This window comes from Pimephales promelas, chromosome 2 (genome assembly GCF_988280905.1).
Source record: "Pimephales promelas chromosome 2, fPimPro1.hap1.1, whole genome shotgun sequence".
NCBI lineage: Eukaryota > Metazoa > Chordata > Actinopteri > Cypriniformes > Leuciscidae > Pimephales > Pimephales promelas.
The window spans coordinates 50,492,911-50,500,410 of NC_142770.1; positions in this window are offsets into that span (position 1 = coordinate 50,492,911).

The following is a 7,500-nucleotide window of genomic DNA, read 5'->3' on the forward strand; positions in this document are numbered from 1 at the left end:
GCCCGTCTCAGGACCACCTCGGCACCGACGGGGGCTCCGCCAGGCAGACGCATTCGCTCGTGCCCGAAAACGAGGCGCTCTCCCCGGTCGCCAGCCGGGGGAGGTTCGTTAGCATTGGGAATCTCGTTCGCACGCAACAGCACGGACACTCGCCGTTTACCCAGACCGACCGTTCGACAAGCATATGCCTGGGGTGCACTTTTTCCATAAAACCAGCCCGTCTTTTCCTGGAGGTCTCGTACTTCCAGAGCTCCGACGGGGGCGCAGTCTGGATTTTATATGCCCACCCAGAGCGAGTCTGAGTGGGACTCACGACGGTCTGATCAATGGTAGGGGGTGCTCTGTGTTTTGCACCACCACACTTGCCCTCTTCCATACAGCCCCGAAGGCCCGTTTTAGGACCGTCTTCCCTCCAGGTCGAGCTCCAGGGGGTGTCGGGCGAATCTGACTCTGGCCCAGGACGGGGCCACCCTCCCTGGGCTGGCCAGGGAGGTCTGAGACCATGGAGCTTTAGAACCACACCACGTCATTGGACTTAGTCGATTTTACTCAAATTTTTTGGCACCAGAGCCGGACCCCGCCACGCGCGCCGGGCTCGTGCCCAGGAAAGACGCACCCTGCCTGGGGTGCACTTTACATAAAACCGGCCTGTCTTTTCCTGGAGGTCTCGTACTTCCAGAGCTCCGACGGGGGGGCGTAGTCTGGATTTTATATGCCCACCCAGAGCGAGTCTGAGTGGGACTCACGACGGTCTGATCAATGGTAGGGGGTGCTCTGTGTTTTGCACCACCACACTTGCCCTCTTCCATACAGCCCCGAAGGCCCGTTTTAGGACCGTCTTCCCTCCAGGTCGAGCTCCAGGGGGTGTCGGGCGAATCTGACTCTGGCCCAGGACGGGCCACCCTCCCTGGGCTGGCCAGGGAGGTCTGAGACCATGGGGCTTTGAACCCACGTCACGCCATTGGACTTAGTCGATTTTTCTCAATTTTTTTGGCACCAGAGCCGGACCCCGCCACGTGCGCCGGGCTCGTGCCCAGGAAAGATGCACCCTGCCTGGGGTGCACTTTTCAGAAAACCAGCCTGTCTTTTCCTGGAGGTCTCGTACTTCCAGAGCTCCGACGGGGCGTAGTCTGGATTTTATATGCCCACCCAGAGTGAGTCTGAGTGGGACTCACGACGGTCTGATCGCTGGTAGGGGTCCTCTGTGTTTGCCACCACCACGCTTCCCCCTCTCTCATACATCCCCGAAGGCCCGTTTTAGGACCGTCTTCGCTCCAGGCGGAGCTCCAGGGGTGGCGGGCGAATCTGAATCTGGCCCAGGACGGGCCACCCTCCCTGGGCTGGCCAGGGAGGTCTGAGGGCATGGAGCTTTGGAACCACACCACGTTATTGGACTCTGTCTATTTTTTCCCCCAAACTTTGGCACCAGAGCCGGACCACCACACCATGTGCGCTGGGCTCGTGCCCAGGAAAAGATGCACCCTGCCTGGGGTGCACTTTTCAGAAAACCAGCCTGTCTTTTCCTGGAGGTCTCGTAACTTCCAGAGCTCCAGCGCGGCGTAATCTGGATTTTTACATGCCCACCCAGAGTGACTCTGAGTGGGACTCACGACGGTCTGATCGCTGGTAGGGGGTCCTCTGTGTTTGCCACCACCACGCTTCCCCTCTCTCATACATCCCCGAAGGCCCGTTTTAGGACCGTCTTCGCTCCAGGCGGAGCTCCAGGGGTGGCGGGCGAATCTGAATCTGGCCCAGGACGGGCCACCCTCCCTGGGCTGGCCAGGGAGGTCTGAGGGCATGGAGGTTTGGAGCCACCGCACATTTTTTGTACTTTGTCGTTTTTCGAGATCTGGGCTTCAGAGTCGAGCCCAGGCTCCGTTTCAAGGTGGGCATTGGGCTTCGTTCTTGCCCAGGAGACCCGCACCCTGCCTGGGATGCACTTTTCAGAGAAACCGGGCCGCCTTTTCCTGGAGGTTCTCGTGTTTTTCAGAGCTCCACCACAGCAGAGATTGAATCCTCTTCCCCAGCCAGAGTGCACCCTCTCTGGCTTGGGTGAGTGCCTTGAGTGCCCTGGAGGTCCGAACCAACAGCACGTTTATGGACTTTGTCTATTTTTCCAAATTCGACTCCAGAGTCAAGCCGGCCAAGGGGCTCTCTGAAGGCCCCTCTCTCCCTCCCTCATCCTCTACAAGAGCCCCATGGTCCGTTTTAGGACCGTCTTCGCTCCAGGCGGAGCTCCAGGGGTGGCGGGGGAAATCTGAGTCTGGCCCAGGACGGGCCACCCTCCCTGGGCTGGCCAGGGAGGTCTGAGGGCATGGAGGTTTGGAGCCACCGCACCTTTTTGTACTTTGTCGTTTTTCGAGATCTGGGCTTCAGAGTCGAGCCCAGGCTCCGTTTCAAGGTGGGCATTGGGCTTCGTTCTTGCCCAGGAGACCCGCACCCTGCCTGGGATGCACTTTTCAGAGAAACCGGGCCGTCTTTTCCCTGGAGGTTTTCGTGTTTTTCAGAGCTCCACCACAGCAGAGATTGAATCTGCTTCCCCAGCCAGAGTGCACCCTCTCTGGCTTGGGTGAGTGGTGCCTTGAGTGGCCAGGGCCAACATCACCCACGGGCATCGGGCTTTATTCGTGCCCATGAGACCCGCACCCTGCCTGGGATGCACTTTTCAGAGAAACCGGGCCGTCTTTTCCTGGAGGTTTCGCGTTTTTCCAGAGCTCCACCACAGCAGAGATTGAATCTGCTTCCCCAGCCAGAGTGCACCCTCTCTGGCTTGGGTGAGTGCCTTGAGTGGCCAGGGCCAACATCACCCACGGGGCATCGGGCTTTATTCGTGCCCAGGAGACCCGCACCCTGCCTGGGATGCACTTTTCAGAGAAATCGGGCCGTCTTTTCCTGGAGGTTTCGCGTTTTTCCAGAGCTCCACCACAGCAGAGATTGAATCTGCTTCCCCAGCCAGAGTGCACCCTCTCTGGCTTGGGTGAGTGCCTTGAGTGGCCAGGGCCAACATCACCCACGGGCATCGGGCTTTATTCGTGCCCATGAGACCCGCACCCTGCCTGGGATGCACTTTTCAGAGAAATCGGGCCGTCTTTTCCTGGAGGTTTCGCGTTTTTCCAGAGCTCCACCACAGCAGAGATTGAATCTGCTTCCCCAGCCAGAGTGCACCCTCTCTGGCTTGGGTGAGTGCCTTGAGTGGCCAGGGCCAAAATCACCCACGGGGCATCGGGCTTTATTCGTGCCCAGGAGACCCGCACCCTGCCTGGGATGCACTTTTCAGAGAAATCGGGCCGTCTTTTCCTGGAGGTTTCGCGTTTTTCCAGAGCTCCACCACAGCAGAGATTGAATCTGCTTCCCCAGCCAGAGTGCACCCTCTCTGGCTTGGGTGAGTGCCTTGAGTGGCCAGGGCCAACATCACCCACGGGGCATCGGGCTTTATTCGTGCCCAGGAGACCCGCACCCTGCCTGGGATGCAGATCGGTTTGTGTGAGTCCTGGTTGGGTGAGCGTTACCCTTCTACATCACCCCCAAGGCCCGTTTTAGGACCGTCTCGGCTCCGGGCGGACAGCCGGGGGGCAGGGGGCGAATCTGCCTCCGGCCCGGGTCGGAGCTCCCTCCCCGGGGCCGTGCGTGGAGACCCGTCGCGCCCGGAGCTCCCGTGCAACCCCACGTTTTGGACTTGGGTTTTGGAGCGAGCGAGCGGGGTCGAACCCCGGGGGCCGAGCCGCCACGGAGTCCCCGAGCCCCGGGGACGAAGCCCCGGGAGCGAGGTCCCTCCGTGGAGGCGCGAGCCCCCAGGGCCCGGCCGCCCGCCCGGGGAGGAGAGCGCACGCTCCCCTACCCCTCAAAACCCACGTGGCTGGTTGCAGCAGACCCTGTGCACCGGAGGTTCCTCCAGGAGCGCGGGGCTGGGTGCTCTAAGCCCAAGTCATACAGGCAACCATGCCTCCCCGGGACTCCCCCTGCGAGCGGCGGCTGTTTGAAGGACGGTAACCCCACTGCACGGGGCTTCAAACGACCGTAGCTCGCCGAAGGCGGCTCCGATCGACGCCAAATTTTTATGGGCTGGAGAACGGGACGAGACCTTTCGAATGAGACCGCCCCCAGCCCCGTGGGCCCCCGGGGGCCCGAGATACGGGCCCCCAAAGCGCCCCGGAAGCGGAAAAACGCAAATATCTCGCCGAAAACTCGACGTGCCCGGCCGAGGCCGGGCTCATTCGAACCGTCTCGCCGAGCTGAACGCGTCCATATGCGTTTCGTCGTTTTTGGTCGAGTATTCGCGGAGATATCGGCCGAAAACCCTCGGCCGCGCTCTGAAATGGCGCCCGCCGATGACGTCACGATCCCGGGAGAAAATCGCCCGTATCTCCGCGACGCGAAGGCCCAGAGAGCTCAAATTTGGGTGGCGAGGTCCCACGGGGGCCCTCGCTCGAACCAGGGCGGCGGCGGGCCCCGGGGACGCCCCCTACCGGATCGCCGTTCGCCGGGACCCCCGACTTTGAACGGCTATAACTCGGGGACCCGGGCGAGTTGGACCTCGTGGGTGGGCTCTTTCGAAAGGCCCCGTCCGGCACTACGGTCGATTCGAGTTTGGGGAAGATTGGCCCAGGGGTTCGCGAGATATAAGCCAAAAAACGCCGCGCCTTTGACCGGGCCTAACTCCCTGACCCCGAGGCCCCCGGGGACGCGGGTGGCCTCTTTGGATAGGGCCCCTCGAGGCCTACGGAAGACCCGAGTTTGAAATTTTTTCGCCCGGCCGTCTTCGAGATATCGGCGAAAAACGGAATCTTCCCGTCCGGTGGGTGGGTGTGGGTGTCTCCGGGGGGCGGGGGGACTTCCAGGACCCCGGGGGGGGGGCCACCTGGCCGTGCCCGAGGACGGTGCACCTCCCTGGGTGTGCCGTCAGAGCCTCCGGGGCCCCGGAAGTCCCCGCCCGCTGCACGTTTTCGGACTTTGAGGGATTTTCGGGCCCGGAAAAGGGCCCCGAATTCGAACGCACGTAGCTCGGGGACCCGGGGGCCCAGAGACACCGGACTCGGGTCAAGTGTGGCGTCCCGGCGGGCCCCTCGCAAAGAGCCCGCCCCCGAGCTCCGGGGCCCCCGGGTCCCGGAGAAAAGGGGCCCGACGTGTCGGGGGGGCGCCCGGGAAGGAAAGGTCCCAGGGGCCCGGGGGAGGCGGGTTCCGAGAGGGCCCGTGGGGAGCCCCCGACACCCGAAAGGGCGAGCCGCTGGGACCTCCCCTCTCCGAGATACGGGCCGTTTTCTCCGAAAGTCGCCCGCGCGTAACGGGGCCCATCTCGGGACCGGGAGGTCCCAGCGGCTCGCGGCGGCGGGTGCGGGGCCCGCTCTCGGGGACCTTGCTCCTCCCGCCGTCCCGAGCCACGGGGACCTTCCGGTCCCGAGATACGGCCACTTCCTGTCCAGCTTTGACCGGGTGTAACTCGAAAAGTAAGCCGAGTTGGGGCTCCACACTCGGGGCTATTGGGGGCCTCTGGGAGGGCCCCACACGCCGGGTGTATGGGGCCCCAACTCGGCTTGGTTCCGGAGATATGGCCCTTTAAAGTTTCAACTTTGACCGGCTGTAACTCGAAAAGTGAGCCGAGTTGGGGCTCCACACTCGGGGGTATTGGGGGCCTCTAGGAGGGCCCCCCACGCCGGGTGTATGGGGCCCCAACTCGGCTTGGTTCCGGAGATATGGCCCTTTAAAGTTTCAACTTTGACCGGCTGTAACTCGAAAAGTGAGCCGAGTTGGGGCTCCACACTCGGGGGTATTGGGGGCCTCTAGGAGGGCCCCCCACGCCGGGTGTATGGGGCCCCAACTCGGCTTGGTTCCGGAGATATGGCCCTTTAAAGTTTCAACTTTGACCGGCTGTAACTCGAAAAGTAAGCCGAGTTGGGGCTCCACACTCGGGGGTATTGGGGGCCTCTAGGAGGGCCCCCCACGCCGGGTGTATGGGGCCCCAACTCGGCTTGGTTCCGGAGATATGGCCCTTTAAAGTTTCAACTTTGACCGGCTGTAACTCGAAAAGTAAGCCGAGTTGGGGCTCCACACTCGGGGGTATTGGGGGCCTCTAGGAGGGCCCCCCACGCCGGGTGTATGGGGCCCCAACTCGGCTTGGTTCCGGAGATATGGCCCTTTAAAGTTTCAACTTTGACCGGCTGTAACTCGAAAAGTAAGCCGAGTTGGGGCTCCACACTCGGGGGTATTGGGGGCCTCTAGGAGGGCCCCCCACGCCGGGTGTATGGGGCCCCAACTCGGCTTGGTTCCGGAGATATGCCCGTTTGAAGTTGCAACTTCTACCCAGTCTAATAATCCCAAAATAATAATTAAATAAAAAAAAAAATAATAATAAAAATAAAAATAAGCCGAGTTGGGGCTCCACACTCTGGGCCTGGGGGGCACCACTAGGAGATCCCCCTGTGCCCAGAGCGTGGAGCCCCGAATCGGCTTTCCACACCACTCACACCGGTTTCTGACTACCTTAAGAGAGTCATTGTTAGTCGCGCAGTTTACCCGACTCTGGGAACCGGGGCTTTGGGCTTGGGGGAGACCCACCGCTCGCCCCCTAACACGTCGGGGGGGACCAGGGGGCACCCGCCTGGACCCCCTCAGCCCCACTTCGGAGAACCAGAACGCTGGCCAGGGACCCCCACGGCGGTTGAAGTTTGAACTTCTACCCGGTGCATCCCGAAAAATTGAAAAAATAAAATAAAATAAGATAATAATAATAATAATAATAATAATTTTAAAAAAAATAAGCCGAGTTGGGGCTCCACACTCTGGGCCTGGGGTGGACCACTAGGAGATCCCCCTGTGCCCAGAGCGTGGAGCCCCAACTCGGCTTTCCACACCACTCACACCGGTTCCTGCCTACCTTAAGAGAGTCAAAGTTACTCCCGCAGTTTACCCGACTCTGGGAACCGGGGCTTTGGGCTTGGGGGAGACCCACCGCTCGCCCCCTAACACGTCGGGGGGACCAGGGGGCACCCGCCTGGACCACCTCCTGCCCGACTCGGAGAACCAGAGCTCTGGCCAGGGGACCCCCACGGCGGTTGAAGTTTGAACTTCTACCCGGTGCATCCCGAAAAATTGAAAAAATAAAATAAAATAAGATAAAAAAAAAAATAATAATAATAATAATAATTTTAAAAAAAAAATAAGCCGAGTTGGGGCTCCACACTCTGGGCCTGGGGTGGACCACTAGGAGATCCACCTGTGCCCAGAACATGGAGCCCCAACTCGGCTTTCCACACCACTCACACCGGTTCCTGCCTACCTTAAGAGAGTCAAAGTTACTCCCGCAGTTTACCCGACTCTGGGAACCGGGGCTTTGGGCTTGGGGGAGACCCACCGCTTGCCCCCTAACACGTCGGGGGGACCAGGGGGCACCCGCCTGGACCACCTCCTGCCCGACTCGGAGAACCAGAGCCCTGGGCAGGGACCCCCATCGCCGTACCCCCTCCTGCCCGACTCGGAGAACCAGAGCCCTGGGCAGGGACCCCC